Here is a 14,670-nt window from a genome sequence, read left to right on the forward strand (position 1 = left end):
TTTTGAGAATCTGTCCTTTCTTCTCAATAATTTCTGCAGTCTGGGTATAATCGCTCTCTTGTCCTTCTCAATTTTTTGGAATAATTTCTGCAGTCTGGATATAATCTCTTCCTTGAAGGTTTGATAGAATTCAGGTGTGAAGTCATCTGGATCAGGCCTTGTTGTTGTTGTTGTTGTTGTTGTTGTTGGGAGTTTTTTATTGTTTCTTTCATCTCAGTTCTTGAAATTGGTCTGTTCAAGAGATCTATTTCTTCTTGATTAAGTCTAGGGAGAGGGTGTGATTACAGGTATTGATCCATTTCCTCCACATTGTCAAATTCTGGGCATAGAGTTTCTTGTAGTACTCAGAGATGATCTCTTGTATCTGTGTGGTATCTGTTTTTATTTCCCCTTTATTGTTTCTGGTTGAAGTTACTAGAGATTTTGCTTTTCTGTTTCTTTTTAATCTGGCCAAAGGTTGATTGATTTTATTAATTTTTCAAAAAAACAATTTTTTGTTTCATTACTTTTCTGAATGATTCTTTAGTTTTTAATTTCATTTATCTCTGATTTAATTTTGACCTCTGATTTAATCTTTTTTTCTGCTGGGTTTGGGATTAGATTGTTCTTCTTCCAATTCCATAAAAATGGTTTATGAGTTTATTTATTGATGTGCTCTCTTTCTGTTTTTTTTTTTTTTTTGTTTTTTTTTTTTTTTTTTTTTTTTTTTGGCATTCCATGGGTTTTGGTAACTTGTGTCTTCATTTTTGTTATGGTTGATTTCCTCTTTTATCTTTTCCGAAATCCAACTATCAACTCTGATTTCTCTTCAGATCGCATAAATCTTTCACCTTTTACTAAATCCAACTTTCATTCAGCATAATGTTGTTTAATTTCTGAGTCTTTGTGTGGGGATGAACATTTTGTTGGAGTTGAGCTTCACTGTTATGGCCTTGTAGTAATTCTAAAAATAATTTCTATTCTTTTAATTTTGCTAAGGTTTGATTTGTACCCTAGGATGTGGTCAATTTTGGAGTATGTACCATGGGCTGACAAAAAAAAATGTATATTCCTTAGCTTTGAGATGATATGTTCTGTATATGTCTATTAATCTCATTTGTTCTAGGGTCACATAAAGTCTTTTGTATCTTTGTTTAGTTTCTTTCTTTTTTTTTTTTTGAGACAAGAGCCTCAAGCTGTCCCCCTGGGTAGAGTGCCATGGCATCACAGCTGACAGCAACCTCCAACAACTGGGCTCAAGCGAGTCTCCTGCCTCAGCCTCCCAAGTAGCTGAGACCACAGGCACCTGCCACAATGCCTGGCTATTTTTTGGTTGCAGCCATCATTGTTGTTTGACGGGCCCAGGCTGGATTCAAACCCACCACCTTAGGTGTATGTGGCTGGCGCCTTAGCCACTTGAGCCACAGTCGCCGAGCCTATTTAGTTTCTATTTAGAGTATCTTTCCAGTTCTGTCAGAGCTATGTTAAAGTCCCCAACTATTATGGTGTTATGGGATATCATATTGCTTAGACCCATCAAGGTCTGTTTCATAAATCCAGAAGCATTTAAGATGGGTACATCAATATTTAAATTTGAAATGTCCTCTTGTTCTATTGTTCCTTTGACCAGTACAAAGTGTCCATCTTTATTTTTCTTAATTTTAGTTGCTTTAAATCTGCTCATATCTGAAAATAAGATTGCAAACCTCCCCCCTTTCTTCTGATTTCTATTTGCTTTAAATAATGTTTTCCATCCCTTAACCCTGAGTCTTTATTTGTCCTTCAAGGCTAAGTGTGTCTCCTGGAGACAGCATATGGATGGCTTGTACTTTTTTTATTTAATCAGCCAGTATGTGCCTATCAATGGTGAATTCAGTCCATTGACATTTATTGAGAGAATTGATAAGTGTGGTGGTATTCTATTCATCTTATTTTGTGAAAGTCCATTGTGTAGTTTTATCCTTTGCACCATTGTGGAAGCTAAGTTTTGACCTTTAGCTTCTCAGTGTTTACTTTGCTGGTGGTCCATTGTGGTGTTCAGTGTTGAGAATATGTCTATGTATTTCCTGTACAGCTTGTCTTGTTGTGACAAACTTCATCAATTTTTGCATATCAGAAAAAGATTTGACTTCTCCATTGATGTTGAAGCTTAGTTTAGTAGGATACAGAATTCTGGGCTGAAAATTGTTTTGTTTAAGAATGTTGAAAGTTGATGACCATGTTCTTCTGGCTTGGAAAGTTTCAGTTGAAAAGTCTGCTGTCATCCTAATGGCTCTGCTTCTGAAGGTCAATTGGTGCTTACTCTTGTCTACTTGCAGAATGTCTTTTCAATCATCTTGACTTCAGATAGGTTCGTTACAGTCATTACAGTGTGCCTTGGATAGACTCTGTTTGAGTTAAGATAAGTTAGGGTTTGATATTCATCTGAACGGGGCATGTTGGGGTCTTTAGTAAAACTTGGGAAGTTTTCATTTATGATAGTCTCAAGTAGAGTTTTCATTCCTTTGGTACAATCTACTTTCCCTTCATGAATCTCTATTATTCATATGTTTGAACACTTCTTGGAGTCTCGTAGTTCTCTAAGCACCTGTTCTGCTTTCTCTCTCTTCTTTTCTGCCTCTTTAACTACCAAGGTTAATTGGAAAACTATCCTCTAGCTTTGATCTGCTGCCTTCTCCATGATCTAATCTATTTCAATGCTTTCTACTTCATCTTTAAATTCCTTGATTGTGTCCTTCATTTCCTTAAGCTGCACCATATCCTTTCTATATTCTACTTATCTTTCATCCAACTTTGGTTCTGTCTTTCCATTTTCTCATCCATTCCTTCTACTGTCTTTATCATCCATATTTTAAATTCCCTTTATGTCAAGTCCATTCATTCTTTATAAGTGGAGTCTTCTGCAGTAGCTGCCTCATGGTCCCTTGAAGGAGTTCTTTTGTTTTCGTTTGCCTGAATTTTTCTGTTGGTTTGTCATCATGTGTTCTTTCTTCTTGTTCACTTCTTATCCTCCTTTTCCCTTCTCACTGCCTCCTTTGTTTCAAACAGAAGTCCTTGTTCTTGATGACAGTATGTTGCAATATGTCACCAAGACATCAGATGGTGCTGTGGTTTTTTTAGGAGACAGAGGTTGCTGCATAGCCAGCAACCTCTATGGTCTTTATTCCAAACTTAGTTGCCTTCAGTGATCACCTGATTGTTTCCTCAGCATTCAGACCCTATTGGGTTGGAATCTTAAAGCTCACAAGAATCCTTCAGTGGCAGGTCTCACAGTGCCCACTGACTCCAGTTCCCATGGGGTGCAGGAATCCCTCAGCCTGTCCCAAGAGTGGAATTCTGATGTCAGCAGGAGGCATTAAAACGGCCATGCTTTAAGGCCCTGCTAAGACCTTCTCATGAACTTTCCCAAAATGGCAGCTCCCTGACCATCAAGACCTTCTCAGTCTGTCAGTCTGGCTGTCTCACCAGCCACCAATCTTACGGCAAGTCCACTTCAATGGACATTCAAATCTTGTTGCTGTATACCATTTGAGTCTGCCCACACTTCCAAGCTTTTGACATAATGTGCAGCTTCCCTCAACAACTGAAAGCTCTAGAAGGGCTTCCTCCCATCCTGGACCTCCATGGGGAGAGCTAGGCTATCCCAGCTGGTTGCAATCACTTGCCTACTTCATCAGATTTCCACTCGTCTGGATCATACACTATATCCAGCTCACCACCTCCTTGCTGTGCTCCCTGAGCTATGACTCTGGGTAAGGTCCCCATGCCAGGATTTGCTCTTTTTCCCCAGTCACTCTAAGAGAGTTCAGCTGAATGATCCTTCTCATCTGCCATCTTCAAGAGCTTGAAGTTTTTGTAAATAAATATTTTTTTTTTAATTTTTGTGTGGCTCATAAGCAAGATGATTGGGTTTTCACACCCAAGTGTGAGATGTACCTCCTTCAAACCTTGTTACAACATCAGCACTTACCCATTTGATGTGAAAAAATAATTTTTTCTGTTTCCTTTACCTTTCAAAGAACATTATTATCCATACCTTATTCAACTCAATCTAAGAAAATAATCTCCACTTACCAATACTTGTGTGTTTGCAGTATGAAATTGAATAGAACACTTTTTTTACTATTCTGCATTAATAAAGGATAAGAAAATCATAACTCTATTTATATTTTCTTTTTCTCCTTTTTTTTTTAAGAGACAGAATCTCGCTTTGTCATCCTCAGTAGAGTGCTGTGACATCACAGCTCACAGCAACCTCCAGATCTTGGGATTAAGCGATTCTCTTGCCTCAGCCTCCCAAGTAGCTTGGACTACAGGCACCTACCACAACACCCAGCTATTTTTTTGTTGTAGTTTGGCCGGGGCCAGGTTTGAACCTGCCACCCTTGGTATATCGGGCCAGTGCCTACTCTCTGAGCCACAGGCACTGCTCTTCTTCTCCTTTAATTGGAAGTAACTTGGTATAGTGAGAAAGAGTTCTTGTCTAGAAGTCAGGTCTGATTTAACATAAGTTCTAACACCAGCTAGTTATCAGACCAAGGGCAAGTTAGTCTCTGAAGGATCTCTAAGTAGAAAGTAAGGATGACTGGCATAAAATGTTTAAGCAAGTCTATTTTTTTTAGTTAAATCATAGCTGTGTACATTAATACTATCATGGGGTACAGTGTGCTGTTTCTATATACTGTTTGAAATACTTTCATCCAACTGGTTAACAAAGCCTTCATGTCATTTTATTAGTTATTGTGTTAAGACATTTATGTTCTACATGTAGAAAGACTCACATGTACCCCCATAAGATAAACCATAGATGTGATCCCACCAATCACCCTCCCTCCAACCATCCTCCCCCCTCCCCTCCCCTCCCTGGTCTATTCTTGAACTTGGTTTAGCACTAAAAATCTCATCCAAAATTTTATGCACACACAAAAATGATGTCACAAATTCAAAGTAAAAAAGAAGCAACAGAATTAGAAATTGCATACTGCAGAAAAATTCCATTAACTAAAGCCCTCTATCCAGCCCCAACATCAGCACATCACACTGTGCTCTCACCAGCCGTGAACTTCCTTCTGCAAACCAGCTTCTCCCTGGTCTTGATTCAAATGTATTTCAGAACAGAAGGAAGGTTTTGAATCTGTCTGGGAATTGCTTAGTCCATCCCATCTTTAAATCCATGGATGCCCCACTACTTAATCCACCTTAACAATTAAACTAATAACTTTAAGAATGTACCAGAATATCACAGGACCAAAGGTTGTATCTGTATGCACATTTGTAAACATTCATTAAGGTTGAATAGACAGGCTCTATTTTCACCACCTTTGTAAAACGTTACTATACAGTGTATCGTCCCTTTTTAGCACATAAAATGCTTATTATTCCAGTTGGTTATTGTTTTTGGAGGTCTTAAACAAAAAATGGAAAATCTTAGAATGTAAAAACTTTAAGAACCAGTCTACAACTAGGTTCAGAGATTGTCGACTTAACTCATAGATGCAAAAACCCAGATTTCTGGTTTGGTGAACTTGAGAATACCTTTCAATTGTATTTAAAACATTTTTCATATCAACAACCTAACAAGGGATAAAAAGGCATAAAGCTCTACATTACATGATAGCCCACACTGGGATATATCACTCTGAATAAGTGTTTGCACATGTTATTCTGCAATAGAATCACCTCTTCAGAGCTAGTGAGGGCTGAAAATAATTTGTCAGGACTGTTCGTGTACCCAATGCCTCTGCCACCTGATGCCCACTCTTCTGTTATCAGCCATTCTCTATGAGAACACCTCTAAGACATCATCACATTCTGAACTAATTAGCAAAATAGAAAATACCAAGTCAGGCTGAGAATTACCTCTTCTTGAAGCAGCTACCCTATGGTATTTGCTTATCGGTCCTAAGGTAAAGTTATAACAAGATCTTCATGTAATAGTAAACTATACTCCATCTCCCAAATCACCTGTGTCTTAGCCCAGGGCTGGCTTTAATAAGGCAAGGAGCAAACAAACAAGCCTCCTTCTTCCTTCACTCCCATGTCCTCTTCTCCCACATGGACTTCCACCCATGTGCTAAGCCACACAGGTTTTCTTGAAGGGGGCTTCACTTCCTATAATGTGAGTAACAGCCCAACCCTGGTCTACTAATCAGCCAAGTAGGCTGAGAAAAGGTAGTAACAGCTAATTTTTTGCAGAACTTCCTTAAAACAAGTGCAGAGGACCCGTACTAAACAGGGCAAGTTGTCTGATCATTTCCTTCCTTGCCTTAATCGTCCATCCCTTCCTTCCTTCCTTCCTTCCTTCCTTCTTTCCTTCCTCCCTCCTTTCCTTCTTTTTTCAGTTACAGATCCCTCAGGAATTTTTTTTTTTTTTTTTACAGTCTTTGGCCTGGGCTGGGTTTTGAATCCACCACCTCCAGCATATGGGGCCGGCACCCTACTTCTTTTAGCCACAGGCACCGCCCTCCCTCAGGAAATTTAATTCAATATACAAGCATTCACCAAAAACAATACACATAAACACAAAAATGTGCTTACTATTTCTCTCATTGTATTGGAAATTAATCTCTTATACACGTACATGGTCAGAATCCCAAAGCAACATTCATGTAGAATTTGGTTTTCTCACTCTTGTGAGAAGGTTGTTGTAGTTTTTCTTGAATAATAAATTCAAATATTTGACATTGCATCAAATACAAAGTTTCATTTCAATGGCAATGAGAGAGAAAACCCGGATTCACAAAGTCTGTAATAGTAAATGTAGTTAGAGCTCCTGTAGCTCACAATATCTCAATGTGCATCTAGAAATACCAAAACTTTCGATGTGAATTTATACTACATCATTTCCTTTGTCCTCTAGTCTTTGAGGTCATCTCCCTTAGGTCTTATACCATCAAGGCTATCTATGTCAGCAATCTGTTATAATTTTGAGGCTATTTGGGGAAAAAAAAAGTGACAGGCAGAAGAGAGTGCCTGTAAATTTTTGTCCCAAGAAATTCTCCAGACGTTGCAGATTCCCCACTAGTATCTGAAAATCCAGAACAGTATTTGACTCCAACCACCTCTGTGAACAGTGCTGCTTGGCCAAAAAGAAACCACACAGTATCTTGGCAGCACCTCTAGTGAATATCAATCAAAAGAATCGCTTCATTCACATGACCAAGATATCAGCCTTTACCAAGCTGGTCTTGGAAGTTCTCACTATCAAATTATTTTAAGAAGAAGTTTTCTTTTCTCTTAAAATATTGTAAAGAATTAACCAGACTAAATCATCTCTAAGCCTCCTCTCTGGACTATCAAGAAAACGTCTCTAAAAGGAAAGAATCTCATGGCTTGCTCTTGCATCTTGACAAAGATCTCTTAAAAAGGCAGTGATTCAAGCTCTTGGCTGGAGGAAGTTAAGGACTTTCACAGCAGCAGAAAGGCCTCTTTGGGACTGTTGGAAGTGCTGCCAACTCTGACGTAGGCCAGTGCAGGAAGGCTGGCATGTGGTGCATTCAGTGGCAAGGCAGCACAGGCTGCAGTGGCACCAGTTTCACAGGCCTCCATCTGTGCAGAGAGCACCGAGACTCCCATCAGATGCAGGTTGTGTCTGGCATGGAACTGCTCTCCAGATCAAAGGTATCCATGGCCCTGTGGTTTCTAGAAATAGCTTACCAAGAAGCAGCATTTCTTTAGTATTATTAGTCCCATTCTCAGGGTGAACAACCAAGACCCAGCTGAACTGAGACAAAAGGTTTTGCCCCATAATATAAGAAAAGGGGCACTTCTCTTTTGTCTCAGAGAAGTGAGGCATGATCTGTGGGCCTCAAAAAGCTTCTCATGGACTTGCAGAGTTCACAGATCACAGGTGAAGACCCCTGCACTCCTTTTGTTCACATGATCCTCACTGTCTCAATGCCCCCTCTTCTCTGTGGTGTTGGGCTTTAGCAGGAGAAATTCATTACTTCCAACACTCAAAGCAAAAAATGGCACAAAAATTGTTACTGTGATACACTGCCTCCATAAACAACCTATAGTCATTTAAGTTCAAAACCTTTCCAATCCAGTGTGTCCAGACTCTTCTATGTTAGTGGACTCTGTTCTTTACTCTCAAATTGTATTTCTCCTTCATACTCATTCGACAATTACAGTAGCACCTCCACAGTTGAGCTCCTTAAACTGACATTGACCCCTCCTTAAGTTGACCTAATTGTCGTAGACAAGACATGCACAACATATACATATCAGTACAGTAGGCCTAGGTCTTTATGTTGACCACCTATACATGTTGACCAGTTTGTAACAATCCCTTAAGTGGTCAATTTGTAGGGCTTCTACTGTATTTTATTTAGTGACTGCATATAAAGTCTGTGGTATGTGTTAGAGGCACAACAGTGAACAAAACAGACTTATCCCTGTCTTCAAGTAACATATATTCCAGCACGAAATATTTACCAGGGAAAGATATTGGACTGTAAGGTCCTTAAATTACACACCACTACTTGTTAATCTGTTTTACTTCCCTGGTGCCATCAAAGTGAACCAAAAAAAGTAGCTCAACAAATATTTGTTAAATCAATCAGCCAGACTAAATATTGGTTTAACTTGGAGCTTGAACCAATAATGTCTGACATTAGTATACTCTGGCTTGAACCAAAATGTCTGACATTAGTATACTCTGGCACAGTCATCTTATGATTTAAAAGTAGTGATTATGAATTCAATGAACATTTTTCTGTGTATGTGTATGTGTATTTTAAGTTCACAATTGTGGACAATTTTTGCACTTCACTTGAGTTTGAGATCCATCAGAATTTTTAGGGAAGATTCCAGATTTCTAATAGAGTCTTTTGACTCATTGGTTTCTGTGCCAATGGTGTCTCCATGCAAGCACCAAGGTCTTAGCTCTTAGCTTCTTTAAACATGGCAACTAAGGCAGCAGTAAGGGGCAGGTTCTTGTGCACTGACCAAAGAACAATGTGGGGTGAGTTAACACAGAGCTTAGGGCAACCCCTTACACTAATAATGAAAACAAACGTTCTTCTCTTGTATATTATCCCAACGTTTAGGCATTTACATAGTAAAAATTCATAATATCTCAAACCTCAAATAAAAACTAAAATCTTTAATATAAAATTATAAGCAAAGTAAGGTCAAAGAACCAAAAACATATATATATATTTTTTATCTTTAGCAAAACACTCATACTTTCTGGAGAAGAGAAATATGTTTTCTCAAAAGACTTGCTTCCATGTGAAAAATTCTTCTACAGGAAGGTATCAGTTAGAGGCACCATATGAACCTTTCTCTTAATGGCCTGTATGTATGGTCTGTTTATTTGTTCACTTATTATTTGGCCTTGTCACAGAGAATCTACACAATATTCAGACAAGGAGTGTCTGAAAGTACCCAGGCCCCATAGTATTTAGATTAGATACAATTTGATAAGCGCTAAAACCACAGATCCAAAAATATTTCTCCTATCAATAGCCACTCTTTGGCACTGAATTTACAGCCAGCCCTGGGTCACATGCAAAACATTTTTTTATCTGAAAGTGTTTACCTTGTAAAAGGTAACCTCTGAATACAATTGTGAAAATTAATTTAATTGAGATTTCTTAATCTCCTTTGAAAAGTAAAACCAGATCCCTAAACAAACAAAATGGAGAAAAAGGTGAGCTGTGACGAGGAAAGCTGAGAAGTGCAGGCCAAGCAGTAGGGCCTTATAAAGAAAGGCAAGGGATATCTGTGCTCAATTCTGTGAAAGAAAGGAAGCAAAGGAAAACAAGCAGTGTGGAGCAGCAGAAAAAAGTTCAGGCCCAAGTTTCTGGAAATGTAACTTAGAACTCAATTTTGGATAAGTCCTCTTATTTCTGTCTTAGTCAGCTACTGCTGCAATGATACTGTGTAACAAGCTGCTCTAAAACTCTGTAGTTTACAACAATAAGTAGGTTGGCTCAGATTTGACCAGCTAAGGTCTTCCTGGACTTGGCTGGGTTTAGCTTCAAGTGGCAGAGGTCAAAGTGTTCTCTACATGGCTTTTACCGTCCTTTGGCCGATGATTACCTGAACTTTGTTCTTCTGATGGCATGAGTCCCAAGAGAGAAAGCCAAAGATATAAGCCCCTGATCATACCAGGCTGCCTAATACCCCACTAGCAAAAGAAAACCAATGGTCTAGCCCAGGAACAAAGGGTAGATGCTCCCGCCTGCTGCAAAGCCACCGAAGACATGACTATGATACTGCTGCAGGGAGGGGAGCATTTGAGACCAACAACTCAGTCTACCGCAAGTGCTCTAGGCCTTCGTTTCGCTTCTGTGTTAGGTGGAAGTGGGCCTCAGTCAGTGGTTCTTAAACACTGGTCTAGTGTCTGATTGCCTGACAGTCACTGGAGGAAACATTTCAAATCCTAGTTTCCCTGAGTTGAGTAGGGTCCTGAAAACGATATTTTTATGTCCCCCAACCAGACGATTCCGATACACAATCTCTGTAGTAGATGTCTGAAAGGTCATTTCCAATTTTTTAAGTTAATGACCAACATAGCCTACCACAGAGTTTATCTGGGATTGCCTTATATGCAAAGGTAGGAGATGGTCTGCATAGGTGAGCTTCCTACCTGACAGTGCAACTGACAGAGTCACCCGGACTCAGATCTCCCCTCCCTCCATCTCCCCACTTAGAAAACTTGTAATTCCCATCTTTAAAGGTTAATAATGGCTATGCCTTCTTACCACAAGGTAAGCCAGATTTTTCCTGCCCACACTCACAGCAAACTGTCTGGTTGCTTCAGTATCCTTCCCTGAACTCAGTGTTACATCCAGACAACAATGGGCATTGCTGAGGGAGGTGGGAGAGGGGAGGACAGAGAGATCTGGGGGTCACAGTGTACAGCACATCCCTTGAGGGTGGGACACAGTATAAGAGGGACTTTATCTAACAAATGCAATCAGTGTAACCTAATTCTTTGTACCCTCAATGAATCCCAAACAACACTTTCTCTCTCTCTCTCTCTCTCTATATATATGTATATATATATTACTATATAAAATACTACAATGCCTGTTGTTGCTTTAAATTCTTTTATATATATTTAATATATAAAAGAATATTTAATGTATATATAAATATATATAAATTCTTATATATTATATATAAATATATATTTAATATATAAAAGAATATTTAATATATATATAAGAATTTAAAGCAACAACAGGCATTGTAGTATGTTTTTAGTCATTTGCCTACAAAAAGATTTGTCTATTAAACTAGGCAATATTAAAATTCCTATTTTATGAATCCCCATGTTTTTCAATTAGAAGACAGGCTAAAGAGGAAGTGTCTAAATTGAGGCAAGGAAGAAAAGAGAGCTTCATCTCCTGGGTCTTGAAAAAAAGATAAATGTAGAAATGAATTTCTCATCATCTAATTATTCATTCCTGTTTATATATTCTTTAATGATATGTTTCCATGGTTACCAGCGTTGTTAAATGCTGCCTGTGTTTCACTTTGCTTTGATGCTATTTGAGGTAGTATGCCAGGAGAAGTTCACTTTTAAATGAAAGATGTAATTGAAGCATGTATTTGATCCAAGGTTGAGTGTCCCTGTGAAGGAGAAGTGAACGTGACATTATGTGCTGGTTGCATAGTTTTGTATAGTTCTTCTACTGACGTTCTGTGAGTTTCCAGGCATCAGGAAGGGAGGGAGACAGGAAGGTGAGAAGGGAGGAGGGATAAAGGAGGAAGCTGTGGCATCACATCTATAATGTATTTGTTTGTTTCAGTCCCACCATCCATAAGCGGCACTGATTAGCCAGACTGCCACGTAGGTAAGGCTGCTTTCTATCTGCCCCATCCCTCTCTCCTCACACTACCACCCTCCTCATCCCGCAAGGACATGCCAGGAGCCAAAGCTTTCTTTCAAAAATGAGTCTAATCTTCAATTACTTCACCACAGTGTGAATATCAGTAGGAGAACCACCCCCTCTCTAGAGTTTTTTATTGGAGGGGGGGAGTTGTGGGGGGTTTTTTTTTGTTTTTTTTTTTTTTGGACCTTGAAGCCCTAACTTTCACTGTAAAATAATCAGCTTCCCAGTCTGCTGCCATAGCAATCTCAGACATGCAGATCATAGGAGAATTTGGGGGAAGGAGTCCCTGTGGTGCCTCAGAATGTGCCCTGCAGGGAGTAGCATACTTCACCTGCTCATCAGCCCTCTGCAAACATTCAGAATTCAGGCTTGCTAGAAAATTCAGATATCAGAGCCGGCACAGTGGCCAATGCCTGTCATCCCTGCTACTCAGGAGACTGAGGCAGGAGAATAGGCTGAGCCCAGGAGGACCTAGAGGCTGCAGTGGGCTGTGATTAAGCCTGTGAACAGCCACTGCACTCCAACTGGACAACAGAGCAAGACTTCATCTCTTAAAAAAAAAGATTTTTTAATTATAAATAAATAAGCAAACAAACTAGAAAATGTAGGCATCATATCAAGCAAGAAAATTAATCCTCAATTGCTCCCAAGCAGTATTTATTTTGTGTCTTCTTTATAAATGCCCATTTAAAAAAAAAAAAAAAAACTGTTGCTGGTTTGGTTTTATAGTATTATCAGGAGGTGCTGGAGGGCCCCCTCCCCGTTCCTGTTCAAATAAAGTCAGCTCTTCCTTTTCTTTCTTTGCCTCCTAAAAAGCATCATGGGTTTGTGACAGTTCTTAAGGGAGGAAAATAGTAACTTCTAAATTTCATTTTATTTTCTCTCATTGGAGAATGATATGGTTTTGAGATTTAGAATAATTCAGGCCCTTTTTTACTTGAAGAAATTGAGATCTAGCTATTTATTTCTGGAACACGATTCTGCTAGGTTACCAGGAGGTCACTGTATTTTCAGAGACTTTGCCATCCAGTTAAATTTACAAATATATTGGTTCCTTCTTTGTTTTTGTTTGCATCTGAAAATCAAAAATTATTATGAGCAAAAACAAATTTAGAGGGGTTTATGGTTATCTTTTATATTTCTCATAAATTTTTATGGGTTATTGATTTACAAGCTTGCAGAGAAATAGAGGCCACTTTTTTTTAGCAGTTGGAAATATGAAATAACTATTCCATGAAATCATGAAATTTTCTAAGCTGTGTTCACCTCGGTGTTAAGATAATCTGCAAAGCTCAAGGCAAATTTTATTTCTATGCAGCCACTATTTGGGCAGTACTGCACACCAATTAAAAATAAATTCTCCTCTTGTTTTGAATCTATTTGATTATATTTTCCTCACTGATTTTTGAAGACTGCTCCTCACTGATTTTTGAAGACTGCCTACTCTATCTGTACCTGGGTTGAGTCATTTTCTTTTTCATGATAATTTTGCCTCTTCCAAATAATGAGAACTTGGCATTTCAAATGTCAACCTTTAACACGTGGCATGGTTTAGTTTTTCTCAGAATTATAAAGTAACTTGTAAGCTAACTTATTTTTATCCAAGAACATAGGTGCTATTATATATAGTACAGCCTAAACCAGGAGCAAGTGATCTCTGAGGAACAAAATCCTCCAGAAACCATAGGACCATTTCAAGCTCAAACCCAAAGGGATAGAAGCCATCTTAGTAAGCACAACAAGCTGCACAGAGCTCCCTTTCATTATCCTTCTCCAGGCGGAGGTTGGCCTGCTGTAATAAATATGATGTAAATCAGAGATATAAGCACAGATAATTTGGAAGTCTCATGGCAGGGCTCTTGAAGTTAGCTCTTTGTTTCATTCCATTTCATATCACCTGAAGTTGTGAGTTGTTCCTACTGTCACAGAGCACAAAGGAACACACACACACACAATTATACATTTTTCTTGACAAATCCATGGCATTCCTCACAGGTGCAATTATCCCTCTCTGAGATATCTTGATGTTAGGATAAGATGGGAAGTCATGCACAGAAGGCCACCGCTCCATAAAATCATCCTTGACTGTGGGAGAGGCCGCAGCCTGGAAGTGATTCATTGCAGACAAATGACAGAAAAATATGAAAAAGAAGAAATGTCTGGTTGCCAGGCAAAGCTGAAACTCAAAGAAGAAAGTAAATGATGGGAAGGGAAAGTTAGAACATCAAAGACAAACTTCAGAAAAAAATCTGTGTGACACAGTCGTCACCTCTGCTGGATCCCACAGACTGTCCCTCCAGCCTGCACACCACCAAGGTCACGGAACCACCGGCCTTCAGGATGAGCAATCCCCCTGTAGAAGACTCTGACAGAATGTTCTCCTTTCTGCTAAGGATCTGACTTCTGCCCTCTAGAGCTCTTTGCAAGAATCCTTTATATGTTTGGAATCCTGTTCTAGTGCTGGACAGGGCTAAAAGCCTCATTTACACATCAGCACTGCACACTGGCTTGGAATAAGAGGGTCCAGGGAAGATGTAACTGCTCAGAAGTTAGCTGTGTGAACCATACCTTGTTGTGGAATCTATAAAGACTGAGTTTTCCTTATCTGTAAAATGGGGCAATAACGCCTGCTTCTCGGCCTTGTTTTAACACACTAACAGAATAGTTTCTCCATAGCACTTACACAGTACACAGTGAACACTCATTCAAGTAATGAACGAGTTGGACAGCTTTGTCAATAAGCTGAACGAAGCCTGCAGATGCAGGTTAAAAAACACATTGCTATCTTACTATCAAATGACAGAAAGTTAGTCTTGGCAACCTAAATCTTTCCACAGATTAA

The 14,670-nt window shown here is 39.1% G+C and overlaps 1 protein-coding gene and 1 non-coding gene across 2 annotated transcripts in view; both read left to right on the forward strand.

Moving 5' to 3' along the window:
• Nucleotides 1–14,670, forward strand: part of SPATA16 (spermatogenesis associated 16) — a 247,266-nt gene that overhangs the window by 133,493 nt on the left and 99,103 nt on the right. The gene's annotated exons all lie outside the window — the stretch shown is intronic.
• LOC111726761 lies at nucleotides 3,857–3,959 on the forward strand. Its single transcript, XR_002774462.1, has one exon. It is a non-coding gene; the product is annotated as a small nucleolar RNA U13 (small nucleolar RNA).

The sequence above is a fragment of the Otolemur garnettii genome, unplaced genomic scaffold, assembly GCF_000181295.1.
Source record: "Otolemur garnettii isolate 467f Iridium unplaced genomic scaffold, OtoGar3 scaffold00078, whole genome shotgun sequence".
NCBI lineage: Eukaryota > Metazoa > Chordata > Mammalia > Primates > Galagidae > Otolemur > Otolemur garnettii.